The 27,992-nt window shown below is 40.1% G+C and overlaps 1 protein-coding gene across 2 annotated transcripts in view; it reads left to right on the top strand.

Annotated features, from left to right (window-relative positions):
• The window catches only part of LOC115389100 (guanine nucleotide-binding protein G(i) subunit alpha-2-like), a 56,642-nt gene that overhangs the window by 8,202 nt on the left and 20,448 nt on the right, over window positions 1–27,992 (top strand). Inside the window, exon 1 of one of the 2 annotated variants that reach the window (XM_030092499.1) lies at window positions 24,898–24,902. The exons of the other annotated variant lie outside the window; for it this stretch is intronic. The gene's annotated coding sequence lies outside the window, so the exon portion shown is untranslated. Of the gene's footprint in view, window positions 1–24,897; window positions 24,903–27,992 lie in introns of those variants that run through there. 2 annotated transcript variants of the gene reach the window in all.

Genomic DNA, 27,992 nt, shown 5'->3' with positions numbered 1-27,992 from the left:
TCTTTGTGACGCTGCCTATCTCTTCGTGGACCTGGGGGAAAAAAATAAATACTTTTGAGGCCATAACCCCTCATAGCATCACTGGGAGTGCCAAAGTTCCCTTCTTTATATTGCTTACATTTTCAGGGGCCTTGGGGCAAATGGTAGCCAGGGGTCAGGGCTTTCTTTGTCCGTTCGTGTCATTAAGCAGACATGGAGCAAGCCATTATAGTCTCTCTCCCCTCCCATCGTCCATTTCCTTTTTCTTTCCATTATAGGAAATGAGCTCACTTCAATTCCCCTCCATCCTCATCGGGTTATCCTGTCATTTTTCTGCACTGGAAGGTCTGGTGCTCCTGGGTTCCCCTTGGGACCAGCGTGCACTCTTGGCTTTGAACCTATATATGTTGGAACAGTTAAAGCACTCTTAAACAGCCAAATGTCAAAGTGTTCACCACAAAGAGGAAAAAAATGCTCCGGTTTTCACTTGAGACTGTGCTCTTTGGTATTCTTGCTGTCTTGGAAAATAAAAAAGGACGAGAAACATGGAAATGATGGTGAGGTGGAGTGAAATGATATCACAGACGGCTTAATAGGGACAATATTGCTGCAAGAAAACTCATCAGAAACATCCGTCTACAGAGGATGCCAACATTAAAATAGTGAATAAAAGAACATGTGAGGTATATATATAACTGACATAAAACAGCAAAAACATAAGATTTTACCCAGGGATCAACTATTTTCAGTCTTAAAAGAAATTTAAACTTAGCACTTTCTCTTGTAAAACTACATTAAGACTCCTACTCATAAAAGTTATATGTCAATACATATAGCTAATGTGCATGTATTTTCTGTAAACCAAGGACAGGAACATTAGCAGCAGTGTAGCAGTAATGAAAGAAGAGTGCTTTTTGTGTTCAGCACTTGGTAGTGAATATATGGTGCCGTGACACGAGGTCACGTCAGTCACAATTCATCTATACTTGGCTAAATCTACATCTCGGGATCGTCTGAAGTTGCCCTTCCTCTTTCAGGGTTAAAACTCCAGGAATGCACAGAGAGGGTCTTTCCAGCTTTGACAATATGGAGAAAGCGCTTCTCATTTCTTCATTTGTTTCTGTAAAATGCATGATGAGGGCATGTGTAATGTGTGTAGTTAGGCCTTTATGGTTGATATTGTGGATGTGCCACTTAGTGCAGAAGTAGGGTCGGCAAAAGATGTCTCACATAGGTGTGACTCGAACAGAGTTCTTGGTCACTGTTGTCATTGTTGGATTTTGTTAATGTCTAGTTCTTGCAGTCTTAATAATCTGAAGGGCATCTTCCTTCAACCATAACTGTTGCACTTGCTCATGGTGCAGAGACGGTTTGCTCCTCTTGGTTCCCTCCTCTTTTCTGTCATGTAGTTGTTTTCCAAGTTGGTGAAGGCTAAATTGGCGGGAGAAAAAAAGAAACAAGAAAGCAAAAAAAAAATTCTGACTGGTGAGAAGATGAGCTACATCAGAAATTTAATCGTGTAAAATATCAACAATAGGCCCGTTTCTGTGTTTTGTACCCATTGACAGTGTAATTGTCTGGTTATTGACAACATAGACACATCACCTTTTCTCTTTAGACAGCAGATGAAAAGGGAGTTGTCACTGTACCGGGAGTTCCAAGTTGAACCTTTTTTCTCCAGTGGCTACTCTGTTCTACCTCACATGTGTAAAGTTTTCCATTATCTCCTGATTGTTTCATTCAGGACCTCACTTGATCTTTGACTCTACAGACTTTCAGCAGCTGCTGCCGGGTCTTTGTTGGTCCATCTCAGGATTGTACTTCCTCTAGTGAGCTGCCTCATGCTTAAACAGCAGGAGCACGTGTGAAGGTGACAGATGGCGGGTGTCGTTCAGGTGTCACACCGGGTGTAGGTATGTTTTTACCCCAGGAGGGCTTACAATGACAATGTTGTGACAGCTGCACTGTGGAGTCTGAAACTGAAAGGTCAGTTTGTTGGGGTGACATTGCCTCAGCTCTGCCCAGTTTAACAACTGGTCAAATAAGATTAATTTAATTTTAGCTTCGTGAAACAAAGAGAACAGTTAGTCAGTTGTTTGTATTAACTTGAAAATATATAAAAGGGTCATTGGTTTGCTAGAGTTAGATATGCAGACTTCTGATAATGATTGATTAATCAGAAGTAGAGCACTGTCGCAACCCTCGGTGTTACTTTAACCTTTCGCACATTCACCAGTGTTCTGATTAACTAACAGGCAGTAATCGGTGCTGTGGAGCTCTCTGAATGCGTGTTCTCCTGTTGCTCTAGCTTCTCTCCGGTGTGACTTTCAGCTGAATGATCACATCAGGAATAATGCTGCCCAGACACTCGAATGTAGTGTCAACAAAATGAAAGACATTTTTCTTGATAATTCACTTGCTACATAAAAACACTGTTCACCTTCTCAAACCAACCAGTAAACTGTGGATCTGAGTGATTTCAGATAAACGGACACAAAGCAGTTAGTGGAGTCATTTTAATCTCTAGCTCTTCCTGATACTTTTGAACACAGTTTGCTTCCTTGCAATAAACTGAACATTTAGGTTTTTTTTTAAAAGTTACTTCAAATATCGCCCCTCTGCATTTCTCCCCACTTTCCGACATGTCCACATGCCTCCGTCTCACCTCGCCTCTCTTTTACCATTTTTGATCATGCCTGCTGACTGTTGCAGATGCTGTTGATGTCATTTCCTGTTTCACCCCACCCCCAACTGCCACTTCCTCTTTTAGCAGGCTGCATGTTAAAGAGAAGTAGATGAGAGTCTTTTGTTTGGCTGGTAGAGGAAACCAGCCCACCCATCCTGTGTCTTTGGCCTGGTTGTGATTTGCAGAGCATTAGCACTTTGAACAAAAAACAGTGCTGCAGTGAAACGGTCTTAAACACATCTGATTATAGTAGTTTTAGGTTTTTAGATATTTTAAGGTGTGTTGACAGGAGGGGAAGTAAAGGCTCTCTTTTTGTTTAAATGCTACTTTGTGTGTGAAGCACAAAATGCAAGAGACCATGACTTAAGCGAGCACACCCTTTTTTGTGACAGAAAATGTAGTTGTGAAAAGATAGTTCTTAAGAACTGATATTGCTAATTGTGTCGCTTTCATATACGGTATGGTTAGTTGTATTCATGCGATTCATGCCATAGCACCTCAAATGAGCAGCTGTTGGAACTGTGTGACGTTGCCTGGGCGGTTTGGCGTGTTGTTGGGGGCGTTTGTGTGGTGTGTAATTTAGCTCGTGGGAAGCAGAGTGATATTCCTCCAAATGCAATTCATCTAACCAGCCTTTACTAGGTAGTATCAGTTCAATAACCTTCCTTTGAGGGAAATGTGATTACTTGGTACAATTAAAAACAATGGAATTGGATTATGCTGTAATATGGCCTTTTAGATTTTTGGATTTGATCCATTGTAGCTTTGTGATGAACTGCTGTTTTATTACTATATTTCTGAGCATGCAACGTTTTTTCTCAAAGCAACAATCTGCTTTTTCAGACATTGCACAAACAGAGCAGTTGCTGGTGTATTTAATAGCATTGGATGTTTATTCAAAAATCAGCAGGATTACAGAATTAGAATAGGTTAACATTTATATGTTAACTGCCTCTGTTGTACCTATTTGAGATTGAATTCAGCATCATTGAAATAAATTCTTCATAAAGTCATTTGAAAGCTACGCTTGTGCTTTCAACAGTCACACTAATTCTATTTAAAACCAGTTTTAAAAAACCATGTGCATGAAGTGCTTGTCAACTTTTCTGTTGACTATGACGTTGCCATCGACTCTGCAAAGGTAATCGGACTCAACATACGAGCACATCTGGCTGTTAATGGTTAATTTGGGCTGACGTGACGGAGACAGTCAGGCAAAATCTTCCGAGAAGCGGGCAGAAAATGGAAAATATTTCCTGAGTTTTCATGTTTAAGAAAACAAGGAGATCGAGCTGACTCAGCCGCCGCCTTTCCGAGGCGCTCTCGCTGCCAGGGATTATGTCCTCCAGGAGGCTTCTTATCAAACCTGCTGGCAACCCAGGGTCTGCATTCACTGTCCTGCTGGGCGTGCATGTGAAGTAGGTCTTTTAATAGCAAAAGTGAGAGCACGCTTTTTTCATTATTGTAGTGTACACAGTTACATTTTCTGTTTACGTTATGCTAAATTTGCAAATAAATCTCCATGTCAAACACAGGCTAAAAATAGGTAAATTTTGGGGTCAAGTATACATCTCAATAGTTGGTGTTCAGCTGTAAACAAACACACTGCCGTTCGCAGTGACTTGGAGGTAAAGAGCTTAAAGCTGTGGGAAATTCCCAGGGGAATTAGTTTATGGGTTTCCTTCAAAAGGGGTTAGTTTCCATGAAATAAGCACGCCAGTGATGCGAAATGCTTTCCTTCGTTCGTTCCAACTGGCACATTGCTTTTTTTTTTTCTTCTTCTTTTTTTACATACCGCCATGCAGAAAGCCGTTCAGGCGTTTTCTACTGGATGTTAGGAATTTGAATATAAAGGAATGTATTTTGGTTTGGACTGTACATTGCTTATGGAAAAAGTGCTGTTGCTCCAGCTTTTCTGAAGAAATACTGTAAATTATTACATTATTTAGATGCTTTCATTAAAAAAAAAAAAAAAAACCTCAAACTGTAACAGCTGGTCCAGTGGCTTTAGGATCTGCGTGTTATTGTGTTGCCTGCCCAGTTGTCAAATTCCTATGAGCCGGAGGTTAGGAAAACTAATAAGTGCAGCATTTGATGGTCTCACCCACATTATTAAGAATTCCTTTGCACAGTCGGGGGAGTTCTTTGAGGTCCAAATGATGCTTGTGTCGGCATATACATTGAAATTGTGCTTTATTAAAACGAAAAATAAATAACAGCATCAGCACAGGAGCTATCAGCTACCAATTGTTGGAGTTCTAATTTAGCTAAAAAAATAAAAAAAGGGATCAGGAGCAGAAGAATTAACATTTTATGATATGTTTGGTGAAGCCACTCTTCTCTTCCTGACCTACATTTCACAGCTACAACCATAAATACCAAAAATAACAGACCAAACAATAAGTTTCAAGATAACCCTAAAGGATATAACCTGATGCACGTGCTTAAAACAACACAACTATCCTTTTTTTTTTTTTTTTTTTTTTTTTTTTTTTTTTTTTCAATAGTGCTTTTCTTTCATTTTCAACCATTTGAACCTTTAGGGCAAGATTCAGCTCAGAGTGGCTGGATAAGAATATCAAGCAGAAGAGAAATGTTTTTAACAAAGTTTGTTTATTGTGCTCTGTCTTGGCTCAAGTGGTCAGATGTATTGTATTATTATTGCTACATTGCCAAAAATGTTCGCTCACCTGCCTTCACTCGCATCTCCTTCTTCAAGCATAGGATTTATTGTGATGTTGATCCACCCTTGGCAGCTATGGCAGCTTCAACTCATCCAGGAAAGCTTTCCACAAGGTTTAGGAGTGTGTTTAAGGGAACTTTTGACCATTCTTCCAGAAAGGCATTTGTGTGGTCAGACTCTGATGTGTGTGATTCATCCCCAAGGTGTTGTATCATGTTGAGGTCGGGACTCTGTGCACGCCAGTTTAAGTTCTTCACCACCAGACTGGCTCATATGAACCTCGCTTTGTGCAGTGCTCCACAGCCATGTTGGAACAGGGAGGGGCCGTCTCCAAACTGTTCTCACAAAGTTGAGAATATGAAATTGTCCAAAATGTCTCAAGCTTTCGGAGTTACTTTCTGATTTGGACCAAATTCCTGAACAACAACCCCACACCATAATCCCCTCTCCACCAAACGCAGTCCGACAACTACCGTTCCGACCGCTAAACCCAGACTGTCCATCGGGTTGCCAGATGGAGATGTGTGATTTGTTACTCCGGAGTCCAGTGGCATTGTACTTTACACCGCTGCATCCATTGCTTGCTTGTGGTGGTGTAACGCTTGGATGCAGCTGCTCGCCATGGAAACCCTCCATGAAGAAGTCAAAGCACAGCTCCAGAGCTGATCTGAGGATCACCTGACATTTGGGGGTCTGTAGCTTTGACTCTGCAGAACTATGGTGACCTCTGTTCACGATGCTCCTCAGCATCCGTTGACTTCCCGATCGTTTCTGCGTTGTTTTAGTCGTACTAACAGTTTATTGTGGAAAATCTAGTAGCAAGGAAATTTCATGACTGGACTTCTTATTGTACATTTTAAAAATGTTGTCTTGAAATTTCTACTTCTTTCTTAAAATTATTTTTTGCACCGAGTATTATCTTCCTTCTCATCCTCTGCATCCTTTCTTAAAATGCTAAATTAAATCACCTTTCCCATTGCATGAGGTTTGCAATAGATTGAGGTTTATCATACATACAATACAATGTATTATATTGCTCGTGGAAAGCTCATAAAGTAGTGTTACAGTGGTACAGTTAAAACTGCTCAACAGTAAATTAATGTGACTATGGATCCTGTTGTTATGACAGAGTAAGTACTTGAACTGCCTTTGTGTTTATGTTGTCGCTATCTGTGTTATTTCAGTAGTAGTTCTGTGAACCCTGTCTGGATCAGCTGAGGTTTTTTTCCCCCCCTGGCTGATGGTTTGTTTCAAAACAAGAATTTTAAAACACCATTGCCTGTCATTTTTCTTTTTTCAAAACATTATGGTGAAAAAGAACTTAGTTGAGTTTAAAACTAGTATTTGGTTTAATTAAAGTTATTTATAGAACAGAATGCAACATTACAGAAGACAAAATAAAACAATACATAGTAAATAATGTGTGGAACTTTAATTGTCTTGCTCTTGCCTTTGTCATACGTTGAGACATTTTGTAATTTCTGAACAGCTTTTTGTCTTTTATGGTGACTCTAATGTCAAAACTTCGCTGATGCTCACAGGCAACAATTGAACTGTAATTGACCTTTCAACTCACTTTCAAGTCCTCCCTTAATGCTTGAATATGTCTGAAGGATTGGTTTAGTCTTGTTTCGTCAACGCTGATGGTTTACCTCTGGATTATTCCTGTATTAGGCCATCCTTCCTGTGACAGCAAGTCTTGGCTAATGAAGGCACTTTAGTGTGTGTTTGCAGCACTTCTCACCCACAGAGTAAACTTTAGCTTGATTAGTGGGATGAGTCTTGTCCATTGATCTCACAACTCGCCAAACTCTTGTTAGCGGATCATATCTGTTTTTTTCTCTGAATGATTCAAACTGCCAAGTATTTTTATGTAAAAATTATATTTGTATGCATTTTTTTTTTTTATTTTATTTTTGCTGTATTATCCAGCAAAAAGTGGAACTCTGCTTTATATGAAGACTTGAAAAGTGCAGTTATTAATAAATGATTCAAAAACAGGTTAGGGAAGCTTGTTTTATTTTTTTTATTTTTTTTATGCAAACCATCTTACAGCAACAGTATTAACCATATTTGAAATTTGGGAAAAAAAACAATTAATTTTCTATTCTTTCTTTTCACCTTTGTTTTTTTCTCTCTTTTTAAAGAATACCCCATTTTTCACATTTGCATCTTACTGTAATGAGATCTCAGAGAGCCTTCTGTTTTTTGTTTTTTTTTCTATTAAGTTGTGATGACTTGGTTTATCCCTGGTGGTTAAACGGAGGTTGGAGAAAGAGTTATCGGCCTTCCACACATGAGTTCAAATGCTGGGACAGCTACCATGTAATGGCTTTATGCAAATAACTTCCAACATAGCCTGAGCAGAGACTGAGCCTCAAACTGTACAATCCTATTACATACCGTGGAATTCAATGTAAACTACTCGTACCACAAAATAAATTACTGTGCACTAACACATTTCTGTATTGCAGTTGATGTGTAAGAAAAAAGCAAGATGTTATGAGGAGACTAGATTACGTGCCCGACACAACATACCCTCAGTACGATAGATTAATGAGAGGCGAGATACTGCCAACTATTTTGTATCTGTATGTGTGAACTCACCGTCAGACTTACAGCAGGGACAACAGAGTGAGAGGGGTGAGGGAGAGGGAAGGGAGGCATGGTTTAGCACGCTGAAAGAAAGTGGCGAAGGAAAAGGGGGGGGCGCAGGCCTGGAGTTGGAGCAGAGCAGGGTGCAGCTGAGCTTCTGGCAGGAACACAGCACTGAGGGCTTTATTGTGATTTGTAATTATGTGGTTTTCTGTGGGGCCTCAGTTTGGTGTGCTCCCACACTAAGGCTCTTTTTAGCCGGGGAATACTGAGTAGGAGAACAGAGAGAGGGTGGGACCTGGGTCACTGCTAACTATTTCTGTTTAACCAAAAACGAGCAGACATGGCGAGAGCTCCACCAGATCTGAGGGGTTGAACTGAAGCCACACGCGAACCCGCACTCGAACAGATTGAAATTTAAATGTAAATTTGACTGGTTTTCAAATAAGACAGTCTTTCTTTTCATGTCTTTGCTGAAAACAATATGCATGCGGCTTTGGACAGCGGTATTTTTGTGCAGTCAAAAATAGAATGATTTGAGTCTCTTTGAACTTGAAAATCATCACTCTTGTGTAAATGAAAAGGATGTTATTGAACTAGAAATTTAATTCTTTTGTTTATAATATTGCAAAGGTGGTGTGATTTTTCAGTGGTCAGTTTGGGCAGTACACATTTACAATGTCTGTTAGGACTGCTCATTGTGCTGAATTCAGTCAAAAGGTGACGTTCCTAATAAAAATTGATAAATTGATAAACTTTTTTTATTTGATTAAGGAATAAAAACACTTTAAATTAAAACATTTTGCAAAATTCCAACTTGATTCTCATTTATTTGGTAATGTCTTCATCTGACATTAATGTTGTGCAGAATGCCTCAAGTTCAGTTCAGGAATGGTATGAGAGTGACAAGGAAAGCATTAGTACAGCCGCAGAGCGCACCACAGATAGTTGACCAGTTCCTCATGGAAGTGACTCTGCTTCCTTCAACCCTGTGAAGACGTCAGACCTGGTAAGGCTGTGACCTTTGGCACTTATCAATACTTTAGTTTCTGTTGATACTATTGGATGTTGTAGATCTGCAGATCAGTCTGCCATTCAGGCGTTTTTGTATGAGGTGGTGATGTTATGATCCTCCTCAAGTCAACCAGCGAGACCTGAACGTGTATTTTTGGCACCCTCCCTGGATTGAAACAGGGTTCCTCTATTTAAAAAAAACAAAGAAAAAAAAAAGTTGAAGTGGAACAGATGAGATGAATAAGACGGGAAGTCCCAAATTGGATGTCGCTCAGCTGAGCCTGGGTGTGATGGACAGGGTGATGGAGGAGGCCTATAGAGATAACGCTGCTGATGACAGTGTGTAGCTTTGTTGAATGCGCTGCCCGTCAGGCTGAGTGAAGCAGGCAGCTGTACTGAGACCAGTTTATGAACTTCACAGGATTTTCACCCCATTTCGTTCTCTATGCCAGTGTAAGTGTACTTCCTGTAAAACCACATACTCGTCCATCATTGGTGTCGGCTATGTTTGAAATGTGTTTCATGTTGGTTCGGTTGTGGTTTTGGGAATTCTGAATGCGATATACTGAAAGTTCCAGTCTCAGTGTTTGTTTGATGTTTACCACTCTTTGCATTGATAAATCATTCACTCTGTGTGTGTTCATTGATTTTTTTCTGCCAGTCTGCTCTTAAAAGCAGACTGAGCTACACACAGACGGCTGTAGACTTGAAACCGGCTAACAACAACCGCCATTTGCAGGAGGTTGATTTCCTGTTTTTGAGCTTTCCTTTTCACCTCAGTGAAGCACAGCTCATATTAATCCATGCAAGCATGTGCAGCCACATACACAGAATCTGATGAGATGCAAGAGATCTGTCTGACTTCATGTCCACTTATGATTTTTTCCCCCTATTTATTTGTCACACAGTTTGTCAGTGTACATCTTCATTCAGTCATTTCAGCGCTGGGCCTGAACCACAGTTGAAAAGTTCCCTGCCCTTTCCACTCCAGTTTGATTAAAGGCTGTGGGGAAATGAGGCTTTGAGACAATGGGATATTCTGGAGAGGGCCTCCCTCTCTCCAGGGGACCCTAAATACAGCGTTCCCATCTTTACAGGAGAACTGTTTTGTTAACACTGTAGCTTCTCAATTACAGCCCAGCTCAGCTCAGGCACATGTGGCGTTCTGATGTTTTCCAGGCTGCGTGTCTCTTTTTCACTGGCACGGCTTCATATTGTGGCTCAGGAGAAATAACAAGGTAGTTTGTTTCTTATAGTAAGCAGACCAACACCTGTTACGATCTGTAAAGTCTTCATTCTCAGTGTTTTCAGTTTGATAAATCAACATGCTGCCTTCTTTTGTTAAAATTATCCACTACTGTCGGCTATTTGTTAGAAGTACATGATAGTCGCCCGAATGAATCAGTGGTGGTTGAATTGCTTAAAAATGGAACAAGAAACAGACATTCACGTGTAAAATGTGTGTATATGTATAAATACAGGCACAGAGAACAGGAAAGGCAGGGCGGAGCTGTACAGTGTGTTTCCTGTGAGGCAGGAAGTGAGCAGGGTCAGACCACAGAAGCACTCTGAGTTATTGCTCCGAGGTGCTGCTTCTGCCAAAGTCTAAAATAAACAGTCAGCCGGGTGCCTCGCTCTCGCCTCTGATTTGATGTTTTAATCTAATTACCCTGCTACACTTAGTTTTGTCTCGCTTGCTAATCAGCAGTGAAACTATACAGAAAAGGGACAAAGTGCAATTGAGCGCCGCTGCCAGGTGCCGTTAAAACAACCACTAATGTCTGTTGTCTAAATGAAGTCATCCATCGTTCTTTGACCTTTTCCCATCCTTAGTCTGTGTTCACACTTAAGGTGGAGTTCTTTGCGCTGTATCCAAACAGCGAAGCAGAGAGAGAAAAAAACCCACATTTTTTCTTTCACACTGGTGACAACAAATAAGACCAGACTGTGTTTTTAACTCTTTCACAACTTTTACTCTGCACTTGTGTTATTTAGTTGATATTCTGTCGTTTTTATCTTAGAAATCTGTTTCAGAGTCTGTTTTCTGTTTTGTGTGCAGCAGAGTTTTTACAGCAGTGTTGAGATGAACCGACCATCAAGCAGCATTTGCGCTGCGTGTTGTTTTTAACTCAACCAAACCAGCCAAGTTTGAACACGCCCTTAAGTTGCAAAAGAAAAACGCAGGTCACATGCGATTTTAAAAACGTGTTCAGGTTGCGTTTGATGCAGAAGGTGTCTGAAGTCACTGCGCGCCAGGCCAGAGCTAATAGTATCAGTAATGCACAGGATATTAATCCATCACTGGTGTGAGGATCAGACTGTGACCTTTCACATGAAAAGAGTGGAGAATTAAGGAGCGGAAAGATGATTCAGCTGTTTGGGCCTCGTCTGTTTATGCTGACCTTAAATACTAGATTTGGATAGGTGCTCTGCTTCCTTGTGTTGTTTGCAGATTGCCTACGTTCGCAGCATGTCCACTGGTGGAAATGAGGCTGGACAGAGCTAGTTCTCTTGTGCAGTAAGTTTTCAGAAGAGATATAATCTGCATAGAAACAGGGCATCATCAACACGGGCGTCGTTTAAAAATATTGCTTAAGCACAGAACGGGGCCTGGAGGAGGCGTGCGGGACGCCATACTCAAACAGAATTTTAAAAATTAACGTGACAAGAGAATGTGTGCACCAGCACATCAGTTTTAACCCTTGTGCATGGACATTCTGGACACAGGAGAGCCCGACTGCACTGATGGGGAAGTGGAGAATTGAACCATATTCATGTCATGCATTTAATTTATTCACTTATTAGACTTTAAAGGCTCTGTGAGGGTTTCATGCAGCTTTTATAATAGGACAGCAAGCTTGTTTCATTTTTTAACATCATTAACGATGCGGCATTTTCAGACATGGCGTCACACGTTACTCTTGACTTTCCGTATTTGTTATAGTTTCATCTCTGACTTAACTGACTCCAGTGATGGTCCCTCTGTTCCTGCAGCTCGGTGTTGGTCGGTGTTGGACACTTCAGGTGCGCCATGCGCGCTGCTGTGCAGAGCCACGGCATCGGGATATAGCCTGCCGGTGTCGTGCCAAAGAGGTTTTCCAATGGAAACTGTTTCCCTCCTGTTGGAGCGCTGTGTTTATATATCAGCTTTTTACCTGAATAAATGTTTTTGTTGCATTCTGTACATTAGGTGTTGCCTAAATAGTGCTGCCTGACAATGTCTTTTCCTTCTCTTAAAGTTACTTGATGAGCAACTTGCTACCCTTGTGAAACAAAAATATATTGGAAAATATCTTGCCATCTCATAAAGGTAACTGATCAGAAACATCGGCAGAATAAACCACGTTGTTACATCATCTGAAGATAGCTAGAAATGTCACGTGTGTATCTTTGCCAATCAAAGCATGATCATAGAAATCCACATTTTACTCTATTCAGCACAACTTTCCAATTTATAAAGGGAAAAGTGTGTGTAGGTGTGCGTGCGCATGGTTTTATACGTCCAATATTTTTTTATGCCTAACAATTTTGGCTTTTGTGTGCACGGAGTCTTTTAGTATGTATCCTACACAATGTTTTATAAATGAGGCCCCAGGTCTTTTCTTACTTATGACAAGACAATAACTCATGTTTTATAAAGCAGAAACCATATATTTCTATACATTTGCCTGGTTTTCTATAAACAACTTTCAGCCAGTTTGCGTTTTATGTGACTTTTGTGTGCTAGTAGGAAAATACATTGTTGTTTTTCTAAAATTCTGCTTTCACAACATTTTTTCTCACCCATTTTGACTCAAAACTTTGAGATGTTTTTTTTTTCCAAAGAAAAATCAAATCATAGGTTTGACCGATAATTATTTTAAAAAATCTGTTAAATTGTAAAACTGATGTGATCATCTCCAAACGTCCATTATTCACCTCTTTTAACCAAAGTTGGCTCCACTACTATATTTTACTCACTTTTATTCATGAGGGATTCTGACTCCTTATCAGTTGCACTTTTTGCAGTTCAGCTTTATTCTGCTCTTTCTAATTAGTTCTCAGGGGGTTTTAATTACTTTGAGAAATAGTTGGACTGAATCTCATACTCCATTCATGCAGGATCAAAAGTTTTCTAAAGGAGACTATTCAAACGGAAAGCTCTTGTTTTTTTTTTTGTAATCTTCATTAACATAACCTTGACTTGTAGAGAATGAGAGATGGTCAGGCGAGATGAGTCAAATGTTTCTTACAGTGCCATTAATGGTGAAAGCTTAATTTGGGTTGATGAATGTTGTATTCTCAGTGCAAGTTTACATCAGTTTATTCTTGAGCAAGAAATCATGTGGGATCTGTTTGACTGAGCTCAGGTCAGTACTATCCCAGTAATATGCAAATATGATGTAAAACCTGCATTTTGTCATTGTTACTGTTACTCATAGTTTACTCAGAAGCAGATTCATTTGCGTATCTTTTATTACTACAAAACAACCCAGGAGTTCATATAAAGACAAAATCTGATGTCAGCTAGGTTTACTCTACTCCAGCGTCTTGCTTTAAGCTCTCCTCACAATGTCTGACCCCAAATGTCTAAATTCGGCAGCTCATTTTCAATCAGAACCATTATTTTTTTTTGTTCATGGCAAAGTTGATTCAGCAAAATGTGGTTGATATTTTGTGGTTGAATGTTGCTAAAGCCTAAATTAGTATTGCATGAATGGGGCTGGCAGTTTTCTCAGACCACAGAATCAGGAAATTCACACGAGTACACTACACTCAAAGTATTTGTACTATTTAGCACATTGGCTGCTCGTCCAAAGGGGTAGATGGATGGCCGACCCTGCTGTTCGTGCCATGTTAGCATTTTTCTCAGAATTTTGTAAGTTACAAATCTTGAGAACTTCTTTCAAAATATTTTTAGATTTTTAACACTTGGATATTTAACAACGCTTGATATAGTTGTGTAGTTTTTTCTTACTGTGATTGAGTTTCTGTCATTTACAGGGAGCTTATGAACAACAGTCATGGGTGGAGTTTTCCCAGGCATGGCAGCAAATGCGTGTTTTTTAAGACTTAGCTTTTGATTCTTTGTTGTCTTCCATTAAATTTTCACAATGCCATGTCAATGTCGTTGCATTTGCACTTTCATACAGCTATAAGCTTAACTTGACACAGGAAGGTAGTGCAAGTGATGCATTTATTGAAATATTAACACTATGAAGCAACATCTCCTTCCTTCCCTTATGAAGCTCACCAAGCAGACCTCTGCAGTTTGTTTGGGTTTCTGTGTTGAGAGGGGGAAGTTAATGTGCCATTTCAGGAATGTAGTTGAACACTTCTTTTTTTTGTTTTGACACCAACTTCCATTAAGGCAGTGACCTACCAGTCAACATTCATCCTCCAGAAGGGCAATAACGGTATGATCCCATACGATATAAAAGTACCTGCCATTAATGGGAAATAAAAGCTGGTATAAAAGCATCACATGCAGCAATAGCTTAAATAGCGAGATCGAAAGGCTGTAATGGATCGGGGCATTGAAGTGAACGAGCAGCACTTAATTTAACTTATTACACTGAGGAGATGCCCTTGAGCAGAACACCTAACCCCCGGCTTCTCTCCCGATGCTTTCTTGGTGGCCATTAGGTTGTACTTGTTGTGCAAGGAAGCTTCCACTGCAAGTGTCGAGCAGGATGTTCCTTTGCAGTAGCGTTCATGCTGAGTGAATCCACTCTGGATAAATACGGGTCAATAAGAAGGAGGGTGGGGCAAAACAACAGCTGTATGCCCTCAGCAAAGAGACCGTATCTGCACCTTTCCCTTATGCCATCTCTTTTATGAAGCCAGGGAGCTGTGTTGTTAAGGAAATGTTTATTGTTGACGGTCAACTCCGAGGCTTTGTTTTCCTTGTAAATTAATCTCCTTTGGCTGCTCATCTTTGACCCTGTGTTTGATGATAGTCCTGTGCATGTTGGATTCAGTGAACTGTAGTTGTTAACGTGTAGAAAGGTCCAGATAGCTTACGGTTTCAGCTGCTTGGTAACTATGGTGATTATCACTGGAGCAGAGGGTGTTTTGAAAGCAAACAGGTCTGTTTTGGCACTATAGCCGGCTGGAGGGATGTCACCGGCAGCAGCAGAGGCGACTCTTTGGGTCCTGATAGTTTAGGCTTGTGGATAAGTGCCTTTAATGACTGCCTCTGAATCATTTGTCATTTCCATGATACACCTCAGTGGCCATAGAGGGGGGAGGTGTTCTTATCTAGCACAAGTCACTTTTCTGTTTAAAAAATGTTTGAGGGGAAAAAGAAAAAGTAATTTCTCACCTTCCAATGATTTGCAAGTAGCCATCGGTGACTTATTGTAAATTGCAACAATAATGTCATGCGGTATATCAACTGTGTTCGCCATTTGTGCCTTTAGAAGATAAAGAAAGTAAACTAACAATCAAGCCATTGTTTTAGTAGAATTTACATGTTGAGAATAAACTTTGTATCTGTGGCAGACAGAATGTGAATGTGGTCCGGCATTGATGCATGCAAGTACAACAATCATTTCAGTGTAGCACTCATGTCGTGATGACCTTTTTGACACGTTCTGCTACATTTTTATCGGTTGTCAGCAGCTGTATATCAGGGCCACAGTCACACCGTTTGAGTGTGTGTGTGTAAATTTCTGGCACTGCCAAAACAAAGTATCTCTGAGTATCTTCAGTTGTGAGACCATGAGGTTGGCTGGTCTGGGAACCTGACAGGATACTGTCATGACTGCTAATCTCCTGTCGAGGACTGGCCAAAGTCACACTGTGTATTTCAGTGTTGGTATAGTCATTATTGGAGGTGATGCAAGGTCCAGCAGGAATCTGACTGTCATAAGCAGATTTGTTCTTTTAGGCAACATATTTTTGTCAATAAACAAATAGGTTCCCACCGATGGCCAATCTTTTCATCTGTTTAGTCCATTTAGCAGACCTTGCAGCCAATCCTCAGATCTTTTTCTACATCGTTCATGAAGCATGCTCACGCTGTTTGTGGATCCAGGAGAAACTCAAATCTCAGTACTGGTCACTGTTATAACAATGTTTTAATAACCTGCACTTGAGTCTTTGAGTGTGGCAAATCTTCCAGTATACTCACATCTACAATCACATTTGTGTGTTTTGTAAAGGCAGCCCCATATTCAAATATTAATCACATAAACAGACTCAAAAGGGCTACTGCAACTGTGTGAGCTGCCACTATAAGATTTAACTGAGATTTGAGTGAGAACAAAGAGAAGATCTCTGACTTGATGTGCATGTTTGGCATTGAGGTAAAGAGACGGACACATCCACTACTGCCATTGCACCTGAATACTGTGGCTCATTGCTCAGTATGGTTGCATATATACTTTTTCAAGATCACTTCAAAGTGAGAAATGTGGATGCATCCATATTGTCAAATTGAATAAGAGCAAATGCAGGTCACTAATAATTTGATGAGGAGTGCTTTGAGCTACAGTCTTAAACTTTGTTGTACATGTTTGCATGGCTGTGCACAAATTTGCCCGTCTATTTCTTAAATGCAGACTCAATTACCTTTTTGCCCTGTGGAAACTGTGAGCAGCTGCAGTCACTGCAGAGACCTGTCAGTAGCCGTCATGGAACCATGAGCAAAATTGCTGGCAAAAATAGATTAACACTGAATAGAAAGAAAAAAAACATCTCAGGCTTCTGAGCCGCAGAGGTGTCAGGTTAAACATACTTTGACAGATTTCTTCAGAGTGGTTAATTATGAGCAAGAATGTTCAGTTGAAATGTTGAGCTTGAAGTATTTGCTGAATTACTCCAGTATTGTTCACAGCTTTAATCTGCAATGTGCCTCTGTCATGACAGTACTAACCTCAGTCCAATTTTCTGATTTTTAACAAAAGAAGGCCAAAATTGTTCCAGTTTGATACTGCCGACCCCACACTTTTTCTTTTCTTTTCTTTTTTTTAACATCTATGATGTTTGTCAATACAAAATCTGTCGGTCCTGTACTTGTTGTACTGTTTACAATTCATACAGTTACAGTTATGTCATTTGGTGGCATGCCAGATCAATCCTAAAGCATATCCACTGGACAAAACATGAAGTTATTCTTCTCTTGCTGAACCTCTTTTACCCTATTTTTTGGGGTCTTTGGCCTTCCCTCTGGTCAGCTGCAGAGAGAGGAACCTGAAAGGAAGTGAAATAAACAAAAGGAGAGCAAGCCAAACAAAGCTTCAACGAGGCTTGGGTAGGCATGCTGGTTCAGGGGCAATGTGCCCACACAAAGAGCGCTCTGTGAGAGTGGGAGTGCTCCGTATTCCTGTGGAGTACTCATTCAGTCCCACAATCACACACATACACACTCATTAAAGCCTTTGAGCATGGAGCGCAATGACAAATTTAATTTCACACAGTTGTTTAATGGTTACAGTTTTTGTATAAACTTTTTTTTTTTTTTTTAATTTTCATAGGTCCCACTCTAACACATTTGTGCTCTGCAGCAGAATTGACACTTCTTCAGTAAATGCTGAAAACGAGCCTTTGACTTGGAAGCAGGGGCAAAACGGGTGCTTTTAAGTGTCCAAAAACAAGTAGTGGCAGTTATGTTTCACATGGGTATTAATTGTACTTTAACTGAAGAGTTAATCTGTTGAGTTGTCAACTTTCTAAATGTCAGAAATATTAAACAGGACTAAATGGGTATTGGTATTCAAAAAGACAGGATTTTTTTTCATCTAATTTGTGCAGAAAATGTGTTTCATCCAACCTTTTTCAATCTCTATTCTGCCACTATATATTGCTACCTTTTCATGAACTTCTACCTGAAGGCTACTGTAAACAGTATTAACACCTGTAGCAACATTGGACTGATGATAGTTGTGGTGGAAATATGGTTTAGAAAAAATTCATCTTGCGATATATTTCCTTTATATTTGTTTTTTTATGCTCCTCTTCAGTACCACCACCAAAATGGTGGCAGAGGGTTGTCAAATGTCAAATGTTCAGTTAATTGTTTGTTGCTGCAGAGCCTTGTCACCACTTGTGAAGATTTATTTCCTCAAATTCAAAACTACATGCTGTCCCACTAATAGTCACGTGCATCACATACCAGATCCATACCATGCGTGGTAATGAACAATGTGATCTTAACTTTATGTATGACACTAACCAGATGTACTGTCAGGAGTGTAAAAGAAGAGTGCATGTGATCTGTGGGACAGTCACAGAAATGAAATGTGTCAATATTCATGTGCGACAGAATCAAGGTGCAGTCCAACACTCCTACAACACACAAATATAGCATTTTGCTCATTTTCACAGGTTGTCATTGTTCATTCATTTGGTGACAATGACATACTTTTTTAGAGGTTGTCCTTTTGTTAAATTTGAGTAGTAAACTTTCTTTCTACGGACACTTTACAGTGAAAAACCTGAAGTTGAAGAGCATCCCTTAAGAAACCCTTGAACTCAAAGCAAGGCTTGATTTGAGGGCCATTAGCCCTGAAAGTAAGACACACATCCATCCATCAATCCGTTTTTCATCCCGCTCTGTTCATTTGAGGGGCTGGAGCTCATCTCGGCTGACCGTGAGTGAAGGGCACACCCTGGACGGCTCCCCGAGCAAACACAGAGACGAACCACCGTCCCGTAACATTCACTCCTACCTGCAGCTGTAGTCAATGACAAACCGCAAATACATGTTTCTGAGGAAACTGGAGAACACAGAGGAAAATCTATCTACACACAAGGACATTCAAACTCTAAAAGCCTCAATCAGACTGAAAATGGGGATAATATCACTGTGAAATTCCCACTGAGCACTTCAGCACCATGCAAGCAAGTCAACTACTTTGATCCCAATGGACAGCTAATGTTTTTGAACTTCTGTCGTAATTGAAAATTTAAATGTCCTTCAACTTCAGATTGAAACTTGACTTCCAGATACAGGCGCTCTGCCAAACAATGATTAAAGAAATGGCTGCCATGTTGTCCGCATAAGCTGATGCACTCTGTCGGTTGCAGCTGCCACAGTTATTCAAATAATAAAATATGTTACAAAATCTTTTTGTTTGAAGGCATGTGCGTCATAAATGATCTCGAGTATGCTTGGAATTACAGAACTGCATCCTGCCATCTGTGCCAATTGGTGGATTTTGCTCATCACTGGCATTATCACAGACGCCTCCTTGCTTCGCTCGGATTGAATAGTTGGTTCTTCATAAATTATAATGTTAATGAGCCAAAGAAGTCAGTCAACGAGTCAGTCAGTAAATGTTGCAGAGCGGTAAGAGATGCCAGTTCATCTCCACTTTCTTTTAAAGTAACGGTGTTATGCCTATTATGTGCCTCTGATGTAGTGTTGCAGTATTGAACTTAAAGTATTGAAAGTTTTAAGATGATGAAACAATTGGCAAAGATGGTTGAAATACTAAGTGTGACAAAAAAAACAGTCATGTTTGAGGTTTCTTTTCTTCGCCTTTTTTTTTTTTTTTTTGGAAAGCCACATTTGCTATAATTCACACTGAACTGACCTTCGAAATCTTTTTCAATGTAAAAATAATGAATATTATCATTTTTAGCGATGAATTAAGCCTTTATGAGAAATTCTTTTCAGACGGCAGTACACTAGAACAATGGGTTCATAAACAAGCCTCAGTTGAAAATTTCAGACAGATAATCACTACAAAGCTGTCAAGGTGAATATGTAGAAGACTCTTATGTAAAGAGTGGGACAACTTTAATTCTTCACCAGAAAGAGAAACTATTTGGGGAAATGATTCTCGCTGATAAACCATCTTGATGTTTTTCTCATGTCGGTGCATGTTATCACTCACTGTCTTCATAGTGTGCACCTTATGCATGCTGAATATCACTTTTGGACCGTCTATTTATGTTGTGAGAAATCTTGGTTGTTTTGACTTTAATTTATCTTTTTCTGGAGCTGGTTTGCCCTTGATGTGTAGCATGTTCCCCGACACCACTGTCATGTTAGCGTTGGCGTGTCCTTGCATGCACATTTTTTCAAGTGTATTGGTTTAGCATAGAGAAGACCTTTTTTTTATCTGACAGAACACACAGGCCACAAATAGAGGTGATGTTTCTGTAAATATGAACACTCTGGGGAGGGTTTGCAGACTATACTCAATAGACTTTGTTAAATTTATAAAGTGTCAGTGTAACTGTACCAAGACAATGTTCTTTGTTTCTTTTTTTTATTTTCTAAGCTGATGTGATAACATCCGCCATAATGTAAATCAGTACAGCCTTGATTTTAAGTGCTGTTATAGACTCCGTGTCATTTATCATAAGTTATTTCCGGATATTTTTTTTTTTTTTTTGTCATATGGCTACAAAATACATTGTGTCACTGCTGCTGTAGTAATAATGTCCCTTCAAATTCCTCCACATCAAACTTGGAAAATCAACACCACTGAAGAGCACGTTCTTCTGATTTGCCAAATATTCTGAATAACTTCTGAAGTTAAACTTCTGCCAAACTACATCAGCTGAAGTTGAGGACAGTGACTATAATGTGGCGCGTCAACGTCATGTTCTGTCATCCAGTGAAAAGTTTAAGCTTATGTGTTCAGAAAGATACTTGCAAACTGTTCCCCTTCTCTCCATTTCCTGTGCATTTTTTTTAAGTTCAAGTCAGACTTGTCTTAGTTACACAGTAATGAATAAGCTTCCTGCCTTTTGATATAATGTATATTGGACCGTTTCTTTTCATGGAGCAGTTTCCTCGTGGTCCTGTATGTCTCCATTACTTTAATGTCTGATCAAGCACATTTCAATACTGTGGAATAAAAATTTAATTTTCTGGCTTTGATTTCTAAACTGTGTGATTCTTTGCTTAGTTTACTTGTAGAAAACATTTTGCAGTTTTACTTCAGAGAAACTGGTATCTAAATGCAATTTAAAGGATAATGTGGTAATGAAACATTTTAAATCAGTCCTCAATTTATTTATTATTTACTTTTTAAGTAGAGCTTGAAAAGAGCAGTTATTTTCCTCCAGTTGAAATTGGATTCAAAGTTGCGGCAGCTCATTTAAACTTGAGAAGAAATGCTGAGCGACGATGTTTACTTTTGCCATGTCAGGTGCATTGGTCTGGTTGAACCTTTCATGTCTGCAGGCTTCAAGGCCAGGGCAGCCTCTGATTTTCAGCGCTGGGAAAGGGTCAGTCGTCACAGGCAGCCTTGGTCGCTTTCGTCTGCTCTTTGATCGATGGCCTTTCGGTTTGGAGTAATTATCCCTGACCTGACTGGAGGCGTAGGACTTTGTGGACTCCTGTGTCCACAGAAAGGTGTAAAAGGCTTAAAATTCTGACTGCATATGTACATGGCTCTGCAAAAATTGCATGAATGCCTCTTTCTGTTTACCCCAATAAACACTACTTTTTAATTATAGCATTGTACTGCTTTACTTACAGCTGAATGATTGTGTTACGTTTACATTTAAATGACATAAAGCAGGTCAGCAGCAGTGACTTTGTCTAAATCGGAATGCTTTATTACTGTCTCCATCAGCTGTACTGCCCTAATGTGTCTCTTTCAGATGTAATATTAGTGAAGTTCGACAAATTGGATGGGTAACCAATCGAGAAAGAATTTTAAGCTCTAAATTGCGAAATGCAAGAGCACTGAAGCAGAAATACAGCTTTATGTATTTCCTTGCTTGAGTTTTTACCTGTACAGGAACAATAATTATCTGACTGCTGTTGCGTCCTTCAGAAACCTGAAGCTAGCACAGAGTCCAGGGTCTGACATGGAGGCCTTTCTGTAATGTGTGCAAGTTCTCCTTGTGTGTGTGTTTCCTCATTTCTCTTGACTGTTGTGTCTGGTGTGTAAGGTTGATTGTGACTGGCATTGCCCACAGGTGTGTGTGTGTGTGTGTGTGTGTGTGTCAGCTGGGATTGGCTTAGGTTCATCACAGCTGTTATTTAAAAAAGTTAAACGTGAATCATCTGTGATGATAAATAAGGACACATGATTTGCAACCAGTCATTAAGTCTTTGCTGCTGAATTAATTACGCGATGAATCAATTACTTAAATTCAGCTGACGCCTCAGGGACATGAGTTGGTGCCTTGTTCTCCACTTTTGCACATTCTGGATTGTAACTCTTTATGTACACTAGGGTCGTTTTTATTACTCAAGCCGCTCTGATACTATTATTGCATCTTTTTTCTTTCTTTTCTTTTTTTTTTTTTTTTTTTTTACAGAGCACATTTCTGCCCCATAGTTCGCTGCTTACAGTTTGATGCATCAATCCATAATTCATCGAACCATTTCCTTCTTTCTTCTGTCTGTGTGCTTGTACATGTGAATGTGTATATCTGAGTACAAACATTAGTGCATCGGGAGGGGGGAGCTGGTAATGGATGCATGTATAATGCATAAGCTCGACATTTCCCCATTGTCCAGAGCCCGTTACTGAATATGCCTTTGACTTCTGAGACGCCGCGTGTCCCTGTATCCCTTCATAGAAGCCAGTTGGCGCCAGAGAAAATTTCATTTTTCCTGCTGCGATTGTCACTGTCTTTGTGAAGAGTCTGGACAATGGTTCTGCGGCTATAATAAAACCCCGTCGTACATTAACGCGTTCTTCCCGCTGCCCAGACTTATCACTGCGATGCCGTTGCTGGTGTAACTGTGGTTTGCTAATGACGGCGAGAGGCATGAAGCTCCCGTCTTTGTTTGGCTGTTTGAAGTGAGACTGGAGCTCAAATAATGGTTGTGTGGAGTGCCTCCTGCTGTGTGAGCACTGTGAATGGTGAGTAGTTTTCAGTGTGACACAGAGCAGTACAGTAAAAGGGAGGACGCATCGCAGTGGTGCTGTCCTTTGCCGAAACAACGTGCGTCACTATTTTCCACCATTTCAGTTGTAAAATAGCAGTATTAATATTTCTGTTCATTGTGAATCCAAATGTGTTGTACCATTGTAATTTTTAATATAACTTAAATGAATAAATGTTTCATTCATAACTATTATTTGCAAAAATTTAAGATTTGATTATTAAGCTAGTCCCATCCAGTTGTCATTAAGAGTTTGTGTTTGCAAAGAAATTTGTTAACCTGTTGACAAAAGAAGCATGGTTTTCTGTACATGACTACAGTGAAATTTTCTGAATTATACTATTTATAAGACACGTGCTGTATTCAGATACACAGCTAGCAAACATTATATAGTTCCAAATATGTGCAGGACGAGGAACACACAATGAAACTTGAAACAAGGAGGACTTCCTCTCTGCAGCCCACATGACGTCTCAAGTACAGGAAATCATGTCACATTGTTTAGTTGAAGGCAAAGACAAAGCTGTATCCTTCCAAAGTGTTGTGTCCTGTGTATTTTCACACTCGGGTTGTTAATGCTGTGTGGATTCAGTATTTGATCCTGGTTTTCGGCTGCGGGATCAGCTTGAGATAAGGATAATATTCCTCAGTGTCCCTACAGAAAGGGATTGTCTTTCCGTGCGCTCGACGCTGGCCTGATTCACCAGCTATGGCAGCAGCCGTAGTGTCAGAGGTCATGTAAGGCAATCCTGGCCTTGACCTCACCAGATGCCTGCAAGATGTAAGCTCTGATTAAATTATGTGGAAGTGGGCGTCGGAGTGAAGTGTGGATACTTGGACACAGAGACACGAGCATGTGCAAGGCAGCACAGAATCCACTTAACCACGAAAACCTTCTCCTGTGAGGACTGATGCCCAGGCTGTGATAAAGTTAATCTTTAAGTGGCAGATTAGCTAGTTCATTTGCTTTGTAGTAGTTTCACAGCTGAGGAAATCTTCGTCAGATGTTGCAGTGTGTTATAAAAACCTGGGGGGGGTTGTGGACTTTCAGCACACTTCTGCTGTACGTGCCTTCATTTCGGCAAACGGTTTGAAAATCAACATCAATTATGAATTCATTCCATCTGGTGAGCTGTGATTACTGCTCCTGGCACTGTAACGGGCCCGGTAGTCACTCACGCTCGCTGCTTTCTCAAATGGTTTAATAACTAAAACTCAGAGATGTAGCGAGGAAGCAGAGCGAGTTGGATCGGCACCAAGAGTGTGAGAGGCCTCATGTATTTGAATTATTTGTCATCATTATTATCAAAACACCATCCCAGTCATTTGAAAAGCATATTTTCTGACTCACATTAGAGCTTGAGTACACTGGCGTTCAGTGTTTCAGTGGCGCAGCCTGGTCAGTGACTCGCTGGTGAACATTTTAAAGCAGTTGCGAGATAAGGACAGGCACTCCATCAGTTGTTTCAGTGACCTCCCAGTGGGACCTCGCCCTGGTATTCCATCATCGTCTCCAAAGGCTGTCTGTCCCTTTTCTTCGCTCTCCTCTTCTCCTTTTTTTCTCTCTTCACCTTTCAGCCTCCTCAGTTGATCCTCTCTGCTGTCTGCAGTGATTAATGGTGTGCTGTCTTTTCCATCTCGCCGTGGCGTCAGTGTCACGCAAACCGCTGCACCTTCGCAGTTTTGACTCCCACGAGCGTCGTCCTTCCTCTGTCACGGGGTACTTTGCACAGGCTCCGCCTCCTCCATGCAGACTATAAATGAAAAGGTCTTCTCCTTTACGTTTTTTTTTTTGTTCTTTTTGTACAGTCAGTGTTTTCACATCTGCATGTGTGCAGGTTGAGAGCTTTAAAGCAGAAACCACTGTGAGAAGAGTTGATGAAATTGGCAAATGTTTATTATGAATATGCATCAAAAATCAGCATTATTCAAACAGCAGTCACCACTTCACTACACAGTTTAAATTATTGTCTTTCTTAGATTAGGAAAATTAGATTTTTGCTCTCGACAGCAGAAATGAGATAATGTTATTCTGTAACTTATTAAAGAGTATGAGATGAGAAGATAAAAATATGCCCCGTAATGTGGCCCTTCACTACTTATCCTATTAATTTTCCAGATTTGGAAAGGTGAGACAGCATCTGCAGAGGCAGAGAAGTGTCAACAGTGTTAGTGGGGAGCTGTCAATCTGTCACAGGTCCAGCTGCTGCTCCTTTCTTTACATTTTGCTCCCCACCCGATGAGTGAGGATGAGAAAATACGGCTAATTTTTCTAAAAGGGTCCACCTACGAGAACATTTTGCATCGCATTCATTTTCGAGGCTTACGCTTTGTACAAATATTCTCAAAGAGATTTCTGCTACTTCAGGGTTAATAATTTCTTCTACTAGCGTTTAACATTTCAGACTTCTATTGAAGACAGGAGGATGTCTGCGCAGTTGCCTTTACCTAAAGTTGTGCTTGCATTTGTGAACACATGTTGAATATGTTCATTATATACTTTTGATACGCACGAGTGAAAACATTAGTCTCAGGTCTACAAGAGTCTTTAACATTAGTTTGACTTTTGTTCAGGATGTTTTTAATTCTCTAAATTTAAAAAGGAGTTCATGTTTATCTGCCTGTAATTATGAATGAGAAAGTTTAGTCATAAGTTGTTATGAATCAAATTGAGGATGTAACACAGTTATGCATCTGCATATGCAAATCATGAGCACAGTCAGAAATCTATTTCTTGATTTCAGGACCCATTCCTGTGTCTCAACTTTTAAAGTCGCACAGTCAAAGCAGCAGATTTTGTTAGTGTTTACAAATATGATTCCACAATGAAAGCTGTTACATAATCCAGTTTTTTGTTCCCTTGTTGTGTCTTGAACTGGTTTTTGTGAATGATTCATTGACGATAGCCTCAATTAAATATTTGCAGGAAGCAGCAGAAGAAGTTGCCAGTAACAGGAAGTCGTGTTGCAGCCTTGCTGTCGGAGCTCGAGTTTTGACTGCTGTTTTTCTTTTTGTCATCATACATTCACTTTAGCTGTAGAAGTTTTTAATCATTAATGAGCTTTTGCCTGTTAGTGTGGCTATTAATTCTGTACGGGAATGTATATAGATCGGCGGATGCATGGCGTCTCCATCTTTGCAAGGAGGTGTTATTGATTGTCTTACGTCTGCAGCACAGAACGTTTTCTTCTTCCTACTAGCTCAGGATTACTTCAGTCTCTCCATCGATGTAGAGGAAGCAGATTTGGTTTTCTTGCCTCTCATTCCTCTCTTCTTTGGCAGCAGTTGTCACTGTGCTGTCCAGACTCGCTCTTTGCCCGAGGCATTGTAGCCATCTGTTGGACGAGACCGAATCTTTCTGTCCCCGTCTTTCAAACCGACAGAAATGTCTGGCTGTGTATACACACACACACACACACACACACACACACTTTTTTTTTTTTGTTGCAGTCTTACGTGCACACGTGCTAATGCAAGCTGCTTCCATTTCCTCCTTGATTGGTTCTGAGAATAGGAAGTGACACATGTGTTTTTCAGAAGGCCCCTGGTCTGGAGTCCAGTTCGGCACATTACTCAACATGTAGCTGAGAAGAACATGCGGCGCTTGGGCTGCTCACGGTTGGTGTGTAGGCGGCTCCAGACAGTGGGCAGAAAACTTAGAGAAATGATGGGGAAATTAAATGAATTAGTTTACAGAGTAACGATAGAAAAGCCACAAAGAAATTGAGAAGGAGTGATGTGAGTTTTACTCTTAAATATGCGTGTATTTATTTATTATGGTCAGATTTTGATTTTCCCCAGTGGCCTGTGCTGCAAATTCCATTGTTTCTTGATCATCTACAACTGTCTCCACTGACTATACTTTTGTTTTAGTCATAGTTCTGTCTTTTGCACCATATATTGATGTGCAGATTGTTGAAATTCAAGTGTCTCTTTGTGCTATTTGTTTCAGTCTCAAGCTGTTGAGAGTGAGAAAAGAGACTGTGAGAATTCTCGAGTGAGTGAGAAGTGATGTCTAACGGTGAGACAAGGCCTGCCTGCAGTGCAGCCAGTATCGTCGAACGCTCCGAGGAAAAAAATGAAACATGGCATTAAAGTGAGCTAAACCGTGTTAAAGCCTCTGTTTCTGTATTTAGATATTGATTCGTAGCCTCATGACATCTAACGGTGGCTTTTTTGTCTTCAGAGTGGCTCTTGAAAATGAGCGCATGCTTGGTTTTCAGGGTACCGCCCGTCACCACGGGGTCAGATATTGATTTATTCAACAGATCTCTTCTGAAGTGAGGACAGGGAGGACCGGAGGGCCATCTTATTTTAAATTCAATTGATGAGGGAGACTTAAAAAACTACAGCCTTTTCCGTTTGGTTCAACTTTGTCCTTGCTTGCCTCCGTTACTTAACTTTTTCATTAATTCATTTTTCGTTTATTTCGAGCATTAACAATATTCCTGATACAAAAGGCTTGCACAGAGCAAAAAACTACGGAAAAAACTCCTTTGACTACATTCCTGGTGCCCGTATAAGTATCTGTTTTATGATTTTCTTATAAAAGGTTTCACTCATGTATTTGCATGCCTTAGAGTTTAATGCACATAGCTGCACTTCATCGGTTCACAGCATCACAGATTTTTAACAGCTCGTAAAAGCTACTTGAAAGCAGAACACACAAACATAAAGAGGAAGCAGCATTCAGTAGTTCACCCCTACAGAATACGGACACAATATCATGAATGCAAAGCATGTGGCGTTTAATGCAGAGCGGCTCAAAGCGAATGCGAGGAGAGTTTCCTTTTGTGAAACCTTTCCAGTTCATTTGCAATATAATTTACCAGAAGGGATGTTTGGGTTTTTATCTTCGCACACTGTTCAAGGTTGTATTTGTTAAGTTCTTAGTGCCACTTTGGACGAGAGAGGGAAAAAAGGATTTTTTTTAAATCAAAATACCAACTTGTTTATATTCGGTCGCTGCATTATTTAGTTGAGGTATTTTACTTAGTTATAAACACTTTCTTTTCAATCTAAATCCCTTATTTATCATTTCTTGACTGTACCACAGTCAGACTATGAAATGGTGTTGTACTGTCATAAAATCCAGTTCAAGCATTTCCTTCAGTATCACTAAATTTAATACAGCTTTATTTAGAAATGTTTTCATGAAGATATTGGGTAAACTTGAGATAACTTTCACGCCCTGTAAGAAAAATCAACTTTATTATTCATCGTTCATCTTTGTGGCTGATGATAAAATT

The sequence above is a fragment of the Salarias fasciatus genome, chromosome 5 (assembly GCF_902148845.1).
Source record: "Salarias fasciatus chromosome 5, fSalaFa1.1, whole genome shotgun sequence".
NCBI classification, from domain to species: Eukaryota; Metazoa; Chordata; class Actinopteri; order Blenniiformes; family Blenniidae; genus Salarias; species Salarias fasciatus.
This window is presented reverse-complemented; position numbering and strand designations above follow the sequence as displayed.